We start from the raw sequence: 22,514 nt of genomic DNA, 5'->3' as shown, positions 1-22,514 counted from the left end.
TGCAAAAAAACTGTTGTTTAACAGCAGTCATTCTAAACTCATGCATATTATCCAGATACTTTCTTATTTTCTCTTTAGCACACTGTTTGTGCCTCTTCTTGTTCTGTGAGATCTCCCTTATTTTGCAGTACTTCAACCTGTGTCAGCCCCGCTAAATAATTCTTGTTACCTCTTAACCGTGCATTTTTCTTTCATTTCTTGCCTATTTTTAAACTCCTGTTTCATTTTATCTCACTCACTAGCTGTAACTTCTTAAGAAATTTCTATCTTCCCTAATAACTCTTGAATAATTTCCACTATTTCTTCAACTACTCTCTTTTTAACAGGTAGTGGGGAGGCACCAGTGCCTCATTTGTACTTCATCACCCTGCATTTTTATCTTAGTTATTACTGGCACATTAGCTGAAATAGTTATTGGATATGTGTCAAAGATATGAATTAAATGCACACGTTCATGTGAAATATAATTTCTGTCTAGTCTAGCTCAGTTATTGCACCTTGTAGAATAACATGTAAATTCTCTCTAGATTCCTATTACTGATTTTATGTCTTCCATGCCAAATATTTTTTTCAGAACTTTCTTCAGAAATGTACCCTTTTTGTTATATTCTTCCCTTTTAGGTCCCCAGATATATCCTCACTGTTGCAAATCAAGTTCCAGTCCCCACCTATAAGTAATATTCCCTGCTGAAAGCTGATTATTTCTCCCCAAATTTTCTAAGCTGTGTAATAGCAGTTTTAGATGGAATATAAATACAAGACAACATAATCACCCTTCCTTGCCAGTAGCCCCTTACTACCACAAGTCCACCATTACTATCTTTTCTCCTCTTCTATCACTATTGGAGCTCCTCTAGCAGTTACTAAAATACTCCCATTTTCTATTATCCCTGATACTATGCTGAATATCCATCCTGAAATACTTTCTCTATCAAATTCCAGTGCTTATTTCTTTCCAGGCGTGTCAGTTCTAACATTCATATTTGCACTCTGCATTTCTTAATACAGTTCAATACTCTTTCCTTTTTGTCGTGTACCTGTAAGACAATTCATGTTCCAAAGTAATATGTTTAGTGTAACCATTCTGATAAGAAGTTATAATTCTTACCTATTATATATGGCAGTTTTTTAATGTTCATTTTCAGCTTCTGTGTTACTTGCACTCACTAATGTTTGGCAGGTTGATCTTTTATACAGATGTTTCTTGTCACCTTCATTTGAACCTATGTCACATTTGACAAAACGTTTTGTTTTAATGAAAACCCACAAAAAACACCCCCCTAAACAGACTCACAAAACTATTTACATATTTAAATAATGATGTTTAACCCTCCTGTTAGAAACAATTCTCCCAAATTGACAGCTGCACACACAGGCAAAACCTAACCTAAAATTAGGGTTATCAGTGCTAAGACGAATGTTACATTTTGTGCCCCTAGTTACACTAATTTCTGTTTGTTCTTATCTTATCTTTATTCCCCTCCGAGATGTTAAAAACAATTTTTATGTTTTCAGAAAACAACTTGTAGCCTTAATAAAAATTGCACTGGTGTCTTTAAATAAAACTGAATTATACACCTTTTAAGTAAATGCATTAAACTGTTTAGTTACCAGAAAAGCTGCCATCTCTTACTCACTTCCAATAATTTCAAATTTTGGGAACTTCCAAGGTGGCTGCACATTGAATAGCAGCTTAATTCTAGCTCTCAATGTGTGAAAACAGAAACTCAGCAGAGAATGCCAATGGACTTTTGTGATTCTGGGTAAATTTCAGTAAGATACCAGGAAAAAAAAGCAGTACAGAGGACATGAAAGAAAATCAGCTACAAAATGGAAAGAAAAAAACACTAACTAGGAAAAGTACTGCAGATGTTCAGCAAAAAGCAGTGCAAGTTTCAGACATGACCTCCAGTAATCTAGAGGAAAATATAACACAGCTGAATACAGAACTGATTAAAATAAACAAAACACTGATGGAGTATATCTACTCAAACAACAAAAGGCTGGAAAAATGGAAGAAGCCTTAAATAGATATTCAGATGAGGTAATAAAACTGCAAAACTCAGAGGTAAAAATGAAGAAAATGTTGGCTAAATGTGAGACTGCTCAAGAAGATATGTTTCAAAAAATAATAGAATTAGAGGGCAGAGCACATAGGGAAAACCTGAGATGTACCAGAGAAACAGGAAGGAATAGACCATATTAATTTTATGAAAGCACAAATAAGCAACTGTACTGGTATTCCACAGCAGGAATTGTTAATTGAAAGGACACATCTTGTGTATGCTCCAAACCTGGCTATGAGAAAGCAGCCTAAACCTTCAAAAATAAAGATGCAATCCTGCCAGCAGGAGTTGCTTCTGACAAAACTTTGGCAGAAGGACAAAGTACTAAAAGTGGGAGACAGCTGAGTGTTTGTGAAGAATGATTACTCATTGTATAGCAGGCAGAATAGGAGTAAATTTATTCCACTATTTAGGGAATGTTGAGAAGCAGGCATGAGATTCAAACTGCTGTACCCAGCTATCTTCAAAATATTCTTCCTGGAGGGACAAAATTGTTTTTTGATAAAGTACATGCTAAGAAGGAAATACAAAAATGTGTCCTACAAAAAGTGAGCTGTGAAATAGAAGTAGATTATGCTTCTTTGTCTTCTGGTAATAAAGACCACAGTGAGTCTGTGTCAGTGAAACCTTTTCCAATGTTTCAATGGAAAATGCTGGAGAGAAGGAAGGGAATATGAGAGTTGACTAGAGCAATAAAGAGTACATTGGAAATGAAGCAGAGACAACACTTGTGAGTTGGAGATGAACAGGAATAAAACCAGTAACCTGGAAATGGATAAATGTGGGATTGCAAAGCAATGATTGTATTTGTGAAGTATGACAGAACAAGAAAATATGGAAATATTGGACTTTGTTGGACATTTGGGGACTCTAAAGCATATACCTTACTTCTTGTCATTAATGTTTGGAAAAATACATAGGGATGGAGAAGAGGAGGGAGAAAGTTAACTGTATATAAAACAATTTCTTTTCTTAATAGTATGCATGTATTCATGATTTTCTTTGCATGTTATAAAGTAAAGGTTCTCAGTTATTTTTAAGTATAATGGGGATCATCTAGCAGTTACTAAAATACTCCCATTTTCTATTATCCCTGATACTATGCTGAATATCCCTTCTGAAATACTTTCTTTATCAAATTCCAGTGCTTATTTCTTTCCAGGCATGTCAGTTCTAACATTCATAGTTGCACTCTGCATTTCTTAATACATTTCAATACTCTTTCCTTTTTGTCTGTACCTGTAAGGCAATTCATGTTCCAAAGTAATATGTTTAGTGTAACAATTCTGATAAGAAGTTCTAATTCTTACCTATTATATATGGCAGTTTTTTTAATGTTCATTTTCAGCTTCTGTGTTACTTGCACTCACTAATGTTTGGCAGGTTGATCTTTTATACAGATGTTTCTTGTCACCTTCATTTGAACCTATGTCACATTTTTTGTTTTAATGAAAATCCACAAAAAACACCCCCCTAAACAGACTCAAAAAACTATTTACATCTTTAAATAATGATGTTTAACCCTCCTGTTAGAATCAATTCTCCCAAATTGACAGATGCACATACAGGCAAAACCTAACCTAAAATTAGGGTTATCAGTGCTAAGACGAATGTTACAGCCTGTGCCCCTAGTTACACTAATTTCTTTTTGTTCTTATCTTATCTTTATTCCCCTCCAAGATGTTAAAAACAGTTTTTATGTTTTCAGAAAACAACTTGTAGACTTAATAAAAATTACACTGGTGTCTTTAAATAAAACTGAATTATACACCTTTTAAGTAAATGCATTAAAGTACTTAGTTATCAGAAAAGCTGCCATCTCTTACTCACTTCCAATAATTTCAAATTTGGGGAACTTCCAAGATGGCTGCACATTGAATAGCAGCTTAATTCTAGCTGTCAATGTGTGAAAACAGAAACTCAGCCGAGCATGCCAGTGGACTTTTGTGATTCTGGGTAAATTTCAGTAAGTGCATTGCCTGGATGCCAGGAAAAAAAGTAATACAGAGGACATGAAAGAAAATCAGCTACAACATGGAAAGAAAAAAACACTAACTGGGAAAAGTACCGCAGATGTTCAGCAAAAAGCAGTGCAAGCTTCAGACATGACCTCCAGTAACCTAGAGGAAAATATAACACAGCTGAATACAGAACTGATTAAAATAAACAAAACACTGATGGAGTATATCTACTCAAACAACAAAAGGCTGGAAAAATGGAAGAACCTTTAAACAGATATTCAGATGAGGTAATAAAACTGCAAAACTCAGAGGTAAAAATGAAGAAAAGGTTGGCTAAATGTGAGACTGCTCAAGAAGATATGTTTAAAAAAATAATAGAATTAGAGGGCAGAGTACATAGGGAAAACCTGAGATGTACCAGAGAAACAGGAAGGAATAGACCATATTAATTTTATGAAAGCACAAATAAGCATCTGTACTGGTATTCCGCAGCAGGAATTGTTAATTGAAAGGACACATCTTGTGTATGCCCCAAACCTGGCTATGAGAAAGCAGCCTAAACCTTCAATAATAAAGATGCAATCCTACCAGCAGGAGTTGCTTCTGACAAAACTCTGGCAGAAGGACAAAGTACTAAAAGTGGGAGACAGCTGAGTGTTTGTGAAGAATGATTACTCATTGTATAGCAGGCAGAATAGGAGTAAATTTATTCCACTATTTAGGGAATGTTGAGAAGCAGGCATGAGATTCAAACTGCTGTACCCAGCTATCTTCAAAATATTCTTCCTGGAGGGACAAAATCGTTTTTTTGATGAAGTACATGCTAAGAAGGAAATACAAAAATTTGTCGTACAAAAAGTGAGCTGTGACATAGAAGTAGATTATGCTTCTTTTTCTTCTGGTAATAAAGACCACAGAGAGTCTGTGTCAGTGAAACCTTTTCCAATGTTTCAATGGAAAATACTGGAGAGAAGGAAGGGAATATGAGAGTTGACTAGAGCAATAAAGAGTACATTGGAAATGAAGCAGAGACAGCACTTGTGAGTTGGAGATGAACAGGAATAAAACCAATAACCTGGAAATTGATAAATGTGGGATTACAAAGCAATGATTGTATTTGTGAAGTATGACAGAACAGGAATATCTGGAAATATTGGACTTTGTTGGACATTTGGGGACTCTAAAGCATATGCCATACTTCTTGTCATTAATGTTTGGAAAAATACATAGGGGTGGGGAAGAGGAGGGAGAAAGTTAACTGTATATAAAAATTTCTTTTCTTAATAGTATGCATGTATACATGATTTTCTTTACATGCTATAAAGTAAAGGTTCTCAGTTATTTTTAAGTGTAATGGGGATACTGCTGTAAACAGGTGCTCATGGTTTTTTGTATTGATTTATGTATCCCTTCTTCTCTCTTTTTCCTTGTTCAGTTTTAAGAAATGTAAGCACTGCAATGTAAAAAAAAGAAGAAGAAAAGTCTAATTAAAAGAGCATGACAAAAGAAAAATTAATGTGCTTTTTCTCATTCTTGCATGGGGGAATGACTAGATTAAAGTATTTAGCTTAATCTAGTAACAAGTTTTTAAGAGAAAGCAAGTAAACTGAAAATAATATTGCATATTATAAGGCTTTTTATAGCAAATACATGTATGCTTAATAATTCTGTATCTGGTCCTCATGTCTTCATGGAGACAGTCTGATAAAGAGAAATTGTTACAATCTGATAAAGAGAAATTGGCTAGGAGATAATGGTCTCTGTAAGCATTCAAGTATTTTCCTAGCTGGGAGAGTTATAAAGATAAGACAAAACCAGACAGCACTTAGTAAAAGCACAGACTACACCATGTGTCTTAGCATGGATATCCTTTCTTTTAGTTTAACTCAAGTTTGTGAGTGTGGCAGTCCGTTTGGGACATTTGTTCCTATTAGGAGGGTAAAACTTCAGTAATTAAATATATACATAATTTGTTGTGTTAGTATAAAGTTAATAGGTTTTAGGGGAGTATTGGAGGTGTGTTTGTTTTTTTTTTCTTTGAAGGCTTTCAATAAAACAAAACGTTTTGTAAGATGTGGCATAGGCTGTAATGGATATGACAAGAAATAACTGTATAAAGGTTCAACCTGCCAGTGTATGCATATAACATAAAAGCTGGAAATAGACATTTAACAAAAAATCTGTTATACATAAAAGGTGAGAATAATAACTTTTTAATACAATGATATTTTCTGTAATGTCTTTAAATGTCAATGGTCTCACAGATAAATACAAAAAAGAAAGAGTAGTGAACTATATTCAAAATGTAGAGTGCAAATAGGTATGCTACAGGAGACACACTTGGAAAGAAATTAACATGTGAATTTGATAAAGAAAGGTTTTCAGGATGGTTATTCAGCTGAATACCTGGGACAAAGGAAAATAGGAGTACTTATATTAATTACAAGAGGAGCTCCAATAGTGATAGAAGAGAATAAAAAAATGGCAGTTTTGTAGTAGTAAGCGGCCACTGGCAAGGGAGGAGGATTACCCTGGTGTGTATTTATATTCTACCTAAAACTGCTATAATGGAGTTTAAGAACATTCTGGGAGAAATAATCGGCTTTCAGCAAGGAATATTACTTACAGGTGGGGACTGGAATTTCATTTGCTGCAGTGAAGATGTGTCTGGGGGCCCCGGAAGGGAAAGTATAACAAAGGAGGGTAGACTTTTGAAGAAATTTATGAAAATATTTGACATGAAAGATGTGAATTCAGTACTAGGAGTTTGGAGTGAATGTACATATTATTTCCCAAGCTACAAAAAACAGGCTAGGTTAAACAGAATTTACATTTCACAGGAGTATGTGCATTATATTGAAGGTCTTGATCTGCAGCTATTAACTATTTCAGATCATGCACCAATAATAACTAAAATAAAAACACAGGGTAATGAAATAAAAATGAGATACTGGCCCTTTCCCATCTATCTGTTGAAAAGAGAGGAATTTAAGGAATGGCTGGTGGAAATTATTCTGAGCTATTAAAGAAGATAGAAATTTCTTCAGAAAATATAGGTAGGGAGTGGGATAAAATTAATGTACAGTTTAAAAATAGGGTGGGAATAAAAGAAAGGGAGGTATGGTTAAGAATTAGCAAGAATTATTTAGAGGTATTGACAAAGTATTGCATAATAGGGGGAATCTCACAGAGCAAGAAGAGGAGCAAGTGCAGAATGTAACCAGAAAATAAGGGATTACCTCGATAATATGCTTAGTTTAGAAAGACTGCTGTTAAGCAACTGTTTTTTGATAACGCTAGAGCACAAAAACTTTTAGCACAATGACTTGGGCAACAGAAAGTAGAAAGTACTTTCACCAAGCTTAGTGAGCCTGTAAGAAGGAAGGTAACGAGATCCTGTAGAGGTATTAGAAATATTTCAGAAATTCTATGAAAGTCTGTATAAAGCAGAGAAATATGGAAATCAAGAAAAGGTACAAATGGAAATATTGTGGAAGAATTAAATATGCCAAGCTTAGAGGTGGTTCAGGTTCAATTACTAACAGTTAGGATAGGAGGAGATGAGATAAAAATGGTGATGTATAACCAATCTACAGGAAAGCTCCCAGAAACAGATGGTATTCTTGTGGATGTTTGGACGCTAGGAGGGAAAATCTGATAAAGGTCTGGAAGGTTTTGCTTAGCATTATTTTAAGAGGAGGAGTGTCAACATCTTGGAAGAAAGCATTGGTAGGTGCAATACCAAAAGACGGTAAAGATCCATCAGATCCAGCTACATAAAGGTCAATTTCAATACTGAACCATGATTATAAAGTGTTTATGTTTATAATAACTAAAAGAATGGCAAGTGATGCCAAAATTGATAGATATGAATCAGTGTAGTTTTGCGGAGGGGAGGCAAACATTTGACAACATTAACAGGCACTAGGAAGCCTTAAACTGATACAAGCACTCAACTCTTCTTGCTAATAAGGAGAAATTAATCGCAGGCACTAAACAGCCTATAATTGCAAAGTACCTTGGCAAGGTAAGGGAAAACAGCTCTTGTACTTTACAAAAAAAAAAAAAAAAAGCACCTAACCAGGCATGTCCAAGGGTCAGCTTCCGGTGATTTCTCCTGTTCACCTGGTGAATCTGGGCATACTGGGGCAATGCAGCAATTGCCTCATGTACACAGACAATCTTCTCCTCCTACTGCCCAACACTACAACCTGCGAGAGATGCACTTACATAGCCAAACTGAAAGCAAACCTCTCTCCAGCCAAGATTGTGCTAGACAATCAAGAGGAGAAGGTTAACACCCGCAATACACCTCAAGCAATACATAGCCCTTCAAAACCCCCACCACCAACTCCCACACATAACAACACTAAACCCACATATGTGGAGGCCCTTAACATTAACCTGCCCAAGCAACAAGAACCCCTGAAGCTGAAATGCAAACAAACACCAATCACAACCAAAGTATCACATAGCTCACAACACCAGTGTGCCACCCAACAACAACCCCTAAGGCAAGACAACGTACCCAACACTTTAGTCATAGGTGACTCTACAGTCAGGCACACTGATGTCCCTCTCACCAGGCTGAACAAGGAGAAAATTACAGTCAGCTGCTTGTCGGGTGCCAGGATCCACCACATAATGCATGCACTCAAGTCACTCCACAACAAGTACAAATATGACTCTGTCATTGTCCATGTTGGAGTGAATGACTTGAGATGTACCTCCCTGGACTACATGAAAAGAGACATGGAAGAGCTCTCGGATCATGTGGCCCAAGCAGGTATGGCCCTAGCCCTGAGTAGCATCCTGCCTTTGCCCAGAATTATATCACAGTATAAGGACAAAATGATTGACTTCAACAATTGGCTAAGATTCTGGTGTCATTCAAAGGAGATCCAGTATCTGTCTGCCTGGGACAACATGATCGACAAACCACGATGCTTTGCCAGAGATGGTCTGCACCTGTCGCCCCTGGGATTCAGGTTACTGGCTAAGGCTCTTGCCACCCGTATAGTGCCTTTTGTAGGTAAGGCTCAAAGATCACAACCACCACCATAACAGGTACAAGTATGTAAAATCTGAAGGTAATGCTACTCAATTCTAGAAGTCTAAACCTCAAAATGCACTCTCTTGCGGCACTCCTAAAAATGGAGAACATCGATATCTATGCAGTAACTGAGACCTGGTTCAAGGCTCCAGAGAGCACCCCTGCAATACCAGGCTACAACTCTTACAACACTTTTCAGCCACCAAACCAGGACCAAAACACTAAAGGTGGAGGAGTGTCCATATTCACCAAGGATATTCACACCTCCAGGCTAGTTGCCCAACACTATGCATCCAAAATTCTCCAGATGCATCTAACACTACTTAAGACTACAATCCATATTATAGCTTGCTACAGATCCCCCACTATGCCCCAAGATTCTCACTACACCTTTCTAAACATACTGGAAAATATTAAGATACAACCAAACACCCTAATACTGGGTGATTTCAACTACCCTGCCATTAACTGGGAAAACTACTTGTTTACCAACACCTTTGCCCAACAGTTCTTGGAATTTATAAATTCCAGTGCCCTGGATCAACTAATCCATAGTCCCACCAAGGGCTCCAATATCCTGGACCTGGTCATTACCAACATGGGAAATCGATGCTCCACACCAGTGGTCACCCCCTCGTTGGTTAGGTTTGACCAATAAGCCTTTCACCGTTGACATCCACATCCCACCCCCACCCCCCAGTAAGGAAACATCCGTAAAAAACTTCTCCAAGGCCAACTTCATGCTCACAAGTCAGAAGTGACAAACTTCATGACACCCATGCAGACGGGTACTGAAAGTTCGATTGCCAAATCCTACACTAAAGCACTGTACGAGCATATCCACTCATGCATGAATCCTGTCATCCCAAATAGAACCAAGATGCTCTCCTCCAAAAAAAGGAAGCCAATTTGATGGTCCCCTGTCATAAACAAACTATACAACAGAAGGAAGAAACTGTTGCAGAAAAGAGGAAACTCTCAGGATGCAAAAAACTCCCTTACCTTAGCCTCAGTAAAAAGCTGAGATCCCTCATAAAATCCTCCAAAGCTAGTTACGAAAATAAAATTGCCAAAGATTTCAAAGACAACCACAAGGCATTCTATAGCTATGTCAAGAATCTAAATGGCAATGCTCAGATCTGCTCTGAGCTACAACAGAGTGGCATTAAATATACTGATCCCAAGGGCATTGCCAATATCCTGGCAGATCGATTCAGTGCCAGCTTCACCCCCCTCTCACCCCCTAAAAGGCCCATCTCAATACCGAAAGATTGCCAAATTCTGGTAATCACGGCCACACAGGTAAAAAACGCACTGTCCAAAGCTAAGAATACAGCCTCCATGGGATTAGATGACATCCCGGGCTGTGTACTACATGAATTACAAAATAAACTGGCACCTCACCTAAGTGTCATGTTTAATCATAGCCTCACCTCAGGCTTCGTGCCCACTGAGTGGCGCACAGCTACAGTTATCCCACCCCACAAGGGGGGACCACCTTGGATCCTGGGGACTACCATCCCATCAGTCTGACAAGCCTGATCTGCAAGGCCATGGAACATATTATCATGGAACTTATAAACAAAGACACTGGCAACCTTGAAACACTGGACCCCACCCAGTTTGGGTTTATGAAGGGCCAATCTTGTCTCCTGAACCTGATTGACTTCTTTGAATCAGTCTCCATAGCCGTGGACGAGGGTAAGGTGGTCCAAGCAGCCTATATGGACCACGCTAAGGCCTTCAACACCATCCCCCACTCTGGAATCATAGAAAAACTTACTAAGCTGGGCATAAATCCCTACATCACTCGATGGGTTGCCAACTGGCTTACTGACAGAACCCACACTGTAAATGTAGCCGACTCCAAATCTAGCTCCAAACAAGTGACAAGTGGAGTACCTCAGGGTTCAGTCCTGGGACTGCTCTTGTTTGGCATCTACTTCTCTGAAATACAGGCCAACACTAACGGACTCTGGCTAACAAAAGTTCACAGATGACTGCAAACTGGGAGCCATTATTGAATCCCCAAATGATGTGGATATTCTTAGGTTCATAGGTTCATAGATTAGTACTAGGCTAACTGCCTTTGCAAGCCGTTTTAAGCCTAGCTAATTATCCCTTGTGAGACTCAAACCTTGCACCTTGTGTTTATAAGGCAAACACCTTAACCATTAGGCCACCCTCCCAACCCCCTCTACAAAAGGGCCTTAAAGATACAGATGCTTGGTGCCAGAGCCATGGGCTCAAGCTTAATGCCAAGAAGTGTAAAAACATGTACCCATGAATTACCGCATAGGTGGCAGTACACTAAGCACCGAAAGTGTGATAAGAGACTTAGGAACACAGGTGGACAGTGGTCTCACCTTCGATAACCACATCGCCACAACAGTCAGGAAATCCTTCTATGTGGCAAACCTCATCACTAAGGGCTTTTCATCCAGAAAAAAGGAGGTCATTGTCCCACTGTTCTCATCCCTCATTAGACCCATCATAGAGTACAACGCCCCATTTGGTATGTACCTCACAAGACATCTGCAACAACTGGAAAGGCCGCAGAAACACCTCACTAAAAGAATCACAGCCCTAAAGCAGATGCCCTATGCTGACCAACTAAAAAAACTCCAGCTATACTCTGTCGCATATCGTCTACTCAGAGGCGATCTCTGCTTAACATACAAGGCCATGTCAAACCCAGAGCTGTTGGACATGCTACACTTAAAGAAATCCCAATCCATCAGAGCCACACGCTCCAGGGACCTAAACCTTGTCATCACAATGAACAAAACATGCTAGAGGGATAGGTTCCTGACCCAGAGACTCCCCATACTCTGGAATAGACTGCCCATACATGTCAAGCAGAGCGCCTCCTTGGCCCTCTTCAAAAGAAACCTTGACGACTGGATGGGAGATAGGAAATTTACCCTGGGGATCACGTCAGTCACCCTGCTAGAGAAGGGGGCCCAGGGAGGTAAATATTGTGGGAAGAAATAGCCAGGAAATTGTTATGGCTAGTGTATAGGCCCTAGGGCCAATAGCCTAGTACCAACCTATGAACCTATGATGATGCAGAGGGAAGCAGAATGTAAGAAAACACTGTTGTTGGTGGGTCTTGATGCAAAGAAAGCATATGAAAGAATAAGCTGGGACTTTATGATCAGGGCAATGGAAACATTTGCATTCATTGATAAATTATAAGGTTGATTAGGATAACATATGAGGGATCCAAGCAGAAAATTAAAGTGGGTGGGTTCCTCTCCGATAAGTTCTGCTTGAGCAGAGGAACCAGGCAGGGTTGTCCTATTTCCCATTTGTTATTTGCATTAGATTTAGAACCATTGGCAAAGAAAATAAGGGACTCAGTAATTCTGGGATATAATTAGTCAAGAAAAGCTGACTGTATTTGCAGATGATATTATTCTATACCTGACAAAACCAGACAATGACATTTCAGAGTTGTGGAACATTTTGAGACAGTTTCAAAAATTAATGAATCTAAAAAAGGCAGTAGAGGTACATTATTTACTCACACACAAATTAGTTCAGCAATATCCAGATTTATGGGGGCAAGATAAAATTAAGTATTTAGGAATATGGATTAAAAATGATTCTGGTGTGGCAGCTAAAGTTATGTGAGGACAGACTAAAAAGATAATAAAAAAAACTAGAAATTGGAAGCTCTGTTATATGGATATGGATAGTAAGATATAAGCAGTTAAAATGTTTTTCAACCCTTTAGTTTTATACACAGGCCAGGCATATTTTTATCAATCAGAGGAGAAATTTTGGATAGTAATTAAAGAGCTGATGGATTTTATCTGGGACAGGAAGATGACAAGAGTCAAGTGGGATAAGCTGCTTCTTTCAGTTCAATAAGGAGTGGGATTACTTTATTTGAATGGGTAATTCAGAGCCTACACATTTAAGATTCACATACATAGCACAAGCATAAACCTATAATTCAAATTGGAAAGGGATGATGATGAAACAGGGGGGATGCTCAAGAAACAAGGAGTGACTGGGATTTTGGATGCAGACCTTTTAGGAGAATAACAATAATCATACATAATATAATATTGATAAAGCAGTAGAAGATGTTCTAAGAACTAAGCCAACATGGGAATGGAGAAAGGAGATTCTGTCAATAGGGTTGACTGCAGTTAGGGATACAGACAATACAAATAACTAAAGGAAAGGTTTTAGAATAGGAAGACGCCTAAAATGTATTTGGATTGCAGGTTAAATATTGCCTTCCCTATCATGGATTGATAGAGTATAGGCAAAGAGAAAGAAATGGGGGGTCTTAAATGAAAGGCCAGCACTGGTAGAGTTTTTACTAGAATCTATAAAAGAAGCTGCCATTAAAAAAAGGAATTGTTAGTAGAACATATAAAATATTGCATGATAACTATAAGAATCAATCAGAGAAAGAAAGGCTTGAGAGGAAATATTGCATAAGCAATTAACAAAGAAACAATTGGGGGATATATGTATGTCGCTTAAATATGCCACAAAATCTGGAAGATTTAGGATTTTTGCTTGGAAGTATTTACAGAGATATTTTTTAAACCTGAGTAGACTCCAGAGAATTTTTCCTCAATTAGACAGCAAATGTTGGAGGTGTGATCGAGAAGAAAGAGATATAGTTTCTGGGAGTGTAATGAGTTTGCAGACTTTAATTATTCCCTGCGGACTACTGTGTTGGTGATGGTGGGTGAGCAAATTGTTGTAACTAGGGACATAATTTTTCTGAGCTATGATAGAGAATCGGAATTGCCAAGACGTAATAAGGCCTTGTGGAGTCTATTATGGTGGCTGCCTAAAAAGAAATTAGTAAAAAATGGAAATCAATGTCTAAACCAACAGTGCTAGAAGTAGTGAATATAGTAAGAGAGATAAAACAACTGGATCTTTAGAAAAAGGTAAGAGCAAGTTACATAGAAAAATGGGAATTGTGAGAACAATACTTACAGGGGAAGAATGAGGTTTATAAGAAGGTAGGAGTTGAATGAGCTGTGTAATGTTTGACTGACAATGATTGGGTAGATTATAAGTGATGTATAATGTTTGCATCTAAAATTGGGTTAGTATGGTTTGTGATATAAAATGCTTGCAGTTAGGATTGTATCAGTATGGTTTGTTTTCATTTATATTAATGTTTGATTGCCTATGTCAGAAGTGAAAATTTAATAAAGATGTTTCTTGTTAAAAAACTGTCTCATTCCTACTACTACTTCGGGTACCTCATTACCAAAATCAGCAAAACTAACCTCAAATGCTTTTCTGAAATCAGCTTGTCTGTGTTTCTTTTCCAAAGTTTTCACTCTTTTCTTATTTTTTACTTTTTAGCAGTACTGAATAAAAAGCATTCTTTATTAAAAAATCTTTTTCTTTATATTTTTATTTTTTACTTTTAGTTTTTAAGTAAAAAAACTGAATAAAAATATAAAGAAATATATATTTTAATAAAGAATGCTTTTTATTCAGTAGTGCTAAAAAGTAAAAAATAAGAAAAGAGTGAAAACGTTTTAGTTTTTAAGTACTGTGGTGGTGCTGCTGCAGTAGTGTTGTCACCTCACAGTAAGACCTTGTCCTGTTCGATTCTCAGCTAGAGCGTCTTTTGTATGGAGACATGCGTGAGTGGGTGTACCTTCGTTGAAGGTTGTGCGTCAGGGCTGGCAACTCGGCATGTAAAAATATACTACCAGTCATTAGCGGACCGGAGTTCCGCTGTGGTGACCCCTAACCGGGAAAAGCTGAAAGACACAACAACAACAACTTTTAGTTTTTAAGTAAAGTTCAACAGCTATGCTGTATTTATCTAGATTTATCAAGAATTATTAAAAGTAATCAGTCAGTGTTACCCTAAATGATTATTGATTGGTTGAGGAATATAGGTGGGAAGTCAGCAATGCAGGCTACACCTACATCCAGTGGAAAGCAATCATTATGCATTATATAGCACTTCAGCACCCTGGACATCTCAGTGTTACAGAGCCTTTGCCCCTGTAGCTGTCTGACTCTGCTGTGGCCATTTCTGGTTTCTCAAGACCATTCATCTATTTCCTTCTCTTTGTATGGTGAGGTCCCTACAGCAAATATGGACCACAGGTTAGGTGCATCCTCTACAGCTGCTGGATTGACCTTAGTGGGCAAGGGAGAACTACATTTGTTGGTCTTGGAAAAAGGTGCAGGAATACCTCTCTGCCTAACTAGACTGGGATGCCTGTCCCTAGGGAGGCTTTGCCTATCAAAAGCAAATCAACTTTTTCAAAAATTTCTGTCAAATAGAAGTCAAAACGTAGACACTTCTATATTTCTCTTTGCCTGTCTCAGTTTCCTTGAACAGGAGTGCACTATTGGGTTTAGATCAGGGCTTAGTTCAGGGTCTTGACTTTACCAGTTCTGGCAGAATTCCTTCAGTTTCTGAGAATGTTCAGGTCTTTGAACAGAAAAATGATTACAAGAGGACAGCTTCTATTTTCTCAACTCAGGTTTCTGATTCTGATTCTGAGGAGAGTGTTTCTTCTTTTACTCCCTTAGAATGATTTTCTTTTTCTGAAACCATATCTAGAATGAATATTTTTTTTTTCATTGGGAACATAATGACCCACCATTGTCAATTAAATGAATATTATGATTTATTGCCACTGGAATTTCCTGAAACTACATCAGTTGCTCCTGTTTTTCCAGCATTGGAGTATGTTTTTGTTACAGCCTGTAATTTACCTGATAGTCAGCCTGCTGCCCATAATCAAAGTGATAGGTTGTATAAAGTTCCTTAGTCTTCTAATTTTTTATTTTCTTACCCCAGATCAGACCAAGTAGTTATTTCCTTAGTAAATCCATCTGCTGCTAAACATCTGGTAAATGCAGATATCCACTGACAAGAATGGGAAAGCTTTTGAAAGATTTTGGAAAAAAATGTATAGTCTTCTGCAGCACTTATTTTTAGAATTCTTAATGGTCAAGCTCACATTTTAAAGTTTATGTTTGCATCTTTTGAGAATATGAGAAACATTATGGTTTCTTTTCCCCTTATCTGGGGAATATTTTTTGTGTAATCTTACTGCTTCTGTGTCTCAGTTGACTAAACATTCTTTGAAGTGTGCTTATGATTCAGCTGATGCAACTTCCAGAGCGACTCCCATTTATTTATTTAACATTTGTTAACCGGGAATGTCCGACTTGGAACAAAGCCAATTGAAATGCTATGAGGCATTGTGCTTGGCTATATATGCAAATACTTAGAAAAACAAAAGGCAGCAGGAACAGCAGCAGTGTATACCAAAGAAAAATGTAGGCAAAACGCCAACTAAGAAAAGTTGGCTATGGCTTGTTTATCAGGAGATGAAGACTTGGACATCACCCTGCATTTTACCCCGACTCACAGGGAGAATGTGTTGGATGTACTAGTGACTACGGTTAGTGAGATGCAAAAATCCTTGACTGCTTTGGCTGCAAGAATTAAAGATTTGAATCCAGAAGGAAAAGTGTTTGCTACTGGGACTGGAAGCCAGGTTTGTGCTAGGACTAATCAAACTGTTGTTCCTGGTTTAAAGTCTGTCCCTGGTGTTTGTGGTGCTGTTGGTGAAGTTAACAAACTCTTGAGTTTGAATGTAGACCCCTTTTGTGAAGAACTGTTTCAAGTTAACCAGGTTACAACTAGAAACAATGTCATGGTTATGCTTGAAAAGTTGGAACGGGGCTTAAAAAGGTACCTCTCTTTGCACATTGAAAACAAATAATTTGAACATTGTGTGAAGGTGGGGATTGTTCCTAAAGTTCTCCGTTTTTTTTACATGCCGAACAGTGTTGTCACTGACAGTCTTTTTTTTAAAGAAGTTACCAACTTATTCAACAGCGCTGGCATGGATTTCATGAAACTGCTAATTAAAAATAATACCTGTCTACTAGAAAAACTGAGAGATGAACTCAGTTGTTTGGACAGTGACATTAAACAACTTATGGATGGTTGCTGTGAGGTTGTGACAGAATATAAGCAGTTATTAGACTGGGTTGACAAAATGGAAAAACAGGTTACACAACGCAAATAGAAGAAGATTCTAAGGGATTTGGCTGTGTACAAACTTGGCAAAGAGTTCTTTGATTATATTCCTAGTGGTGCCAAACCCATTGGGAATGCAGAAACGAAACAGGGGCACGATTTAAGGGGCAACACTTCTAATAGAAGAGGTGAAAGAGAACTTCAGAATCCAGAGGTGGTGGCCCCTTTAAATTCCAATAATTCTGAAGCCGTTTTTTCTGAAGGTGGTGATGTGAGTTCAACAGTGGGGAGGCGAAAAGCCAATGCTGTTACACACGATTCTGGTGATATGGGTGAGCAGTCACAAACAAGAACTGTCCAGAACAATGGTTGTGACAACAATAAAGGGGCCAGCTTTAGTGCCAACAAGCCTTTTTTACAGGCGGACTACAGTTCTCGCAACAAGAGGAGCAGAAGCAGGAGCAAGGGTTATCAAACCTGCAGTCAGGGCAGGAGCGGACCATGGAAGTAGTTGGGACTGTAAATTATGACTGTGCACGTATTTCTGTATTTAACCTTTCAGAGTTTGTTTTGAATGACGAGCAAGTTAATGTTTTAAAGCTGGGTTTAAATTTTCAACCCAGTAGGGCTGACTTGACTAAAATGCTTTTGGAATTAAAATTTTTCACTCAAAAGCTTAATTTGCAGTACATTTTGTGTGATGTAACTTTGGGTAGTACTTTGGCTAAGCCCTCTGTGTACAATCCTACATTAATGTATACTTTGAAAATGTTTGAAAATCTTTGTGAGAGAGACATCAGAGCTCAAATTGGTAGTAGTAATTACAGTTCTTTTTACAACCTAAGTACAAATGAGAGAAAGGCACTTAATGACTTGGTATGCAATAAGGATTTAAGGTTTATGAAGGCCGACAAGGGGGGTGGGATTGTGGTCATGGGTACTAATAGGTTCATAGGTTCATAGGGTCATTGATCTAGATGAGAATCCCTTCATGATAAAGGTGGGGCATGTAGAGGTCTTCCTGACTCTACTAGCTACATGGGTGTCGAATGACAGACTACTATCATTTTGGCATTTAACTTTTAGGGCCGGCTCTGGCACCAGTTATCCGTTTTCTGTGAGACCCTTCTGAGGATATCTGTGTCAGATGTGTTTTCTACTATGGTTTTGCAGTCATCACATCATCTGCAATAACCCTCCTGTGTTGCTCCTGTGTTTGCTTGTACTTGCCAAAGTAGATGCTACACAAGAGGCCCAGAGACTGGACTGGTGGGACACTTGTTTTGACTTTGGAGTCTGCTGACATGGCACCTATGGGTTGACCCTGTGGGTTCTAGCCAATTAGCAGCAGCATCTCTCATCAATGGCTTTGGTGACTGTTTGAAAAAAAGTCAAAGTTTAAAAAAATGATCTGCCTTTGACAAATGACTACAATAATGCAATGGAGCTTATGTTGGCTAACCAGTTGGAATATAAAAAAGGTGTCTAAATTTGGCATTTTGAAATGTTATGGTTTCATCTATGCCACTCTTTATGGTTTGTTAATGAATGGTCAAATATCTAAAGAAGTCTTGGACTTCTTGCACATGGAAGATCCCAGAATTGGTGTGCTTTTTGGAATACCTAAGCTCCATAAGATCATTACCAATCCCCCTTTTAGGCCTATCCTTTCTGCCTCAGGAATTTGTACAGATTGCATCTCTTTATACTTAGATTATGTTTTGAAGCCATATGTGAAGCAGTTACCGTCATACATTGCTGATTCCTGGGACTTTTTGGAAAACTTAAGAACATTTTTTTCCAGTTTGGATAATGGCAGTGAACAGTTTTTGATGCTCACAGTTGATGTGATTTCACTGTTCATTTGCATTCCCCAGGAAGCACGTGTTGATTTTGTTAGGTGGCTTTTGGGTAAGTACACAAATTTGAGTAACCACAGTGTGATCACTTACACCTTGTTGTTAGATTTACTATTGGAGCAGTGATTTTATGTTCAATTGTAATTTCTATAAACAACTGTCAGGAGTATCTATGGATGCCACTGTGGGTCCCACTTATGCAAGTTTGGTTCTTGGGTGGTGGGAGATGGAAATTTTGCCTAGTGTGGATTTATATGACAAGGTTGTCTTTTATAAAAGGTTTATAGACGACCTGTTTTTTATTGTTAAAAAGGAAGGTTTTAGTGTAGATGGTTTCGTAGATGCTTTAAGTGCTACCACTGAATTTTTAACATTTACCTTAAGTGGTTTTGGTCGTGAAGTTTCATTCCTGGATGTGATTATTGGGTGGGAAGCTACTACGAATGAGGTTTATAGTAGTATTCACTGAAAAAATACTTTTTGTAACAGCTATGTACATTATAAAAGTAATCACCCCACCTTTACTAAAAAGAACATTCCGCCCGGCCAGTTCATCCGGGCTTCACGGATGACCGTGGATGACACCATCTTTTTTGAGGAGGTTCAATGTATTAAAAGGCTATTTTTGGATAGGGGCTATCCTAGAGATTTACTGGACAAAGCTGCCAGCAAGATTATCTCTAGATGGGAGAATGATTTTCCTCCCATTTTGGTAAAAGGTTTCACAAAAAATAACATATACAGATGGTGTAGGTCGGAGCAAACCTAGGTTTTGTTTGGACATGAGTTTGGACAACAGCCAGATTCATAAAATTATTAACGAGAATTGGAAAGTCATTTTAGGTAATGGTGACATGGTAAATGTATTGGGTGAGGTGCCTTGTTCTGTGTACAAGAAAAATTGTAACATCAGGGATATGTTGGAGAGGGGACATGCTTCCCGTTGTTTAGGAGTAAACAACAGAGGTATGCATAAGTGTATGGGATGTTAAGTATGTAGCTACATCCCCACTGGTTCTTATATTTTTTTGCAAAACCTTGATTTCAACATCACTGTTCCAGGTAGACTAGATTGTGGTAGTGAAGGTATTGTCTATTTGGCTATGTGTAGTGGATGTCCAGCGTTCTACGTGGGAATGTCCACTAGAAGTTTGAGGACATGTATTCTTGAACATTTGCATGCTATAAGAACAAAAAATGTCAACAATGCCTTGTACAAACATTCCAATACGTGCATTAACTGGAAAAAGTTCACCTTCTCGGTTCTTGAGTCAGTGAACAAGGATATCTGGGGAGATGATTATAGGAATAAACTAGAAGAGAAAGAAGCGGTATGGCAACTGAAATTGGCTTCTTACATACATCCTGGCTGAATGACACAGTCAATATAATATGTTACTTAGATGTATTTTTTACTGCAAACAGTAGTCTATGGGACTAAGTTTATTGATGGTTCACTTCAATTGAATAATTGTTTTATGAGTTGAACAGCTTGTTATACAATTAATTGTTCACTAGCTGACAGTATTTTAAGTGTGTTTCTGTGGTAGTGAATTGTATTTCTGATGAAGTCGCCTTTGACAAATAGTGAATTAAATCATTTTACGCTAAAAGACCTGGTTTTCTCCTAATTTTTGGTGTTTTTGTACTACATATGCAAAAACTTCCTTAGGGTGTTAAAGCTGAACATTTTAATTCTCCCGTAGATAGGTTGTATTTGGACCATCTGCCATAATGGTCCTTAAAAAGTGCAGTGAGACAGGGAATCTGATTCATGCAGTTTCCCAGCTTTTTCACTCTTCCCTCTCCAGTTTTGTTAAGGGTTTTTAGTTACCCCAGCAACATTTTAGTAAAAAAAATAAATAAGTAAATAAGGAGACATATGAAGCTGCTGGTAAACAGACTTAAAAAAAACAATGGCAATGGGCACCAAAAGAAAGCAGGAGCCCTCCAGAAATAAGGACAGTCTAACAACTCTGAAAGACTGTCTACAGAATTCCCCCACCCAAGGTAAGCCTCTAATTCTTCCCCAAAATCTGACCCTCCATTTCTCTCTTTGGCAACAAATAGTCATGGATAAATGAGTTCTGAAAGTGATTCATCAGGGATACAAATGGCAGTGGTAATCTATCCCTTATTTTTAGAGGATTCCTCTACATCCATCAGATCAAACCTCCCTCATGTCATTCAGTATCTGCTAACTCATGAGTAAATACAGGCTGTCCGTCCTTCTCAGGAAGGAGAAAGTTTTTAGTCAAAAATGTTTATGGTGCCAAAGAAAGAAACTTCTTGGAGACCAGTCCTAGATCTCTCCTTTCTAAACCTGTTTGTGAAAGTTCCAAAGTTCAGAATGTTATCCCTTCATTACTTGCTACCTCGTATTCCCCATTTAAGTTGTTGTAGTGACCATAGATGTAAAAGATTCTTATCATCATATTTGTATAACACCATATTTCAAGTGTTTCTTAGGATTTTCTGCCTCTTGATTACACTTTTAGCTCTCTGCATTGCCCTTTGGGTTATGCATTGTTCCTAGGGTATTCAGAAAGTGTCTAGCTTCAATGATAGCCTACTGTGCAGAGTGCATGGTGTTCACAGTTTCCTTATTTAAATAACTTATTTATCCTTGCAGAGTTTTTTTTTAAATGTCAGGAATCTCTCACGTGGATGAAAGATTTATTGTATAGACCGGGTTTCCAGGAAAATATTTAAATGTCTTGCTCGACTCTTTTTCATAGGATTCTTTTCCTGGATTATCTCCTAGCTACCTCAGCTGAAAGAGCTTTTATTCCACATTCATGAGTTTTTCCGCTCAAGTAAAGGCCTCAACAAGGGAATTTTTCAGGATACTAGAGTTCTCATGATTCCTTTAAGCAGATAAACACATGAGAAAAATCAAGTGGTACCTAAAGCCAGTATGGTGCCAACATCAACATACCCTGTAATTCCCGATTCCTTTTTTTGGGATTTGTGAAAAGGGAACTTTTTTGGTGGTGAGTCCAGTTTTATTTGAATCCATGTCTACCATATTAAATTCAAGGTCCCTCACACTCTGTAAATACAGATGCCTCAGTCTTAGTTTCTGTAGGGTCTTTGGAACAAAAAAGACAGACCAGAACATGTAAATGTAAAAGAGATGTTGGCAGTAATACATATTCTCAACTCTGTCAATCGTCTATAGGTTCCAGAAATATTCCAAGTAGTTATAGACAGAGGGGCAAAGGAAAACCCTATTTTTCACATAGAACAACTGAGGTGAAAGAAGTAAAAAGGATTAACCATGTTAAGGAACATGTACCTATAACCTATTCTATACCTCCGATATAACAGAAATCATGAAGGTGATTAAAAATAACTGGCCCATTTTACGTTTAGACCAGGACATCCATTCTTTAGTGGGCAAGGAACCTAGATTTTGCTTTAAGAATAAAAAATCTCTTAAGAGACAGTTATGTTATAGGCACAGTAAGAAAAATCAATGGATTAAGGATACTCCGTCAATGAAAAGCTGTCGTAGATGTAATTTTTGTATGTACGCAGATCCTAAAGTTGAATTTTTTCATCCAG

This window comes from Protopterus annectens, chromosome 2.part0 (genome assembly GCF_019279795.1).
Source record: "Protopterus annectens isolate FY-2018-M chromosome 2.part0, PAN1.0, whole genome shotgun sequence".
Lineage (NCBI taxonomy): Eukaryota > Metazoa > Chordata > Ceratodontiformes > Protopteridae > Protopterus > Protopterus annectens.
Note: the sequence above shows the minus strand (reverse complement) of the source record.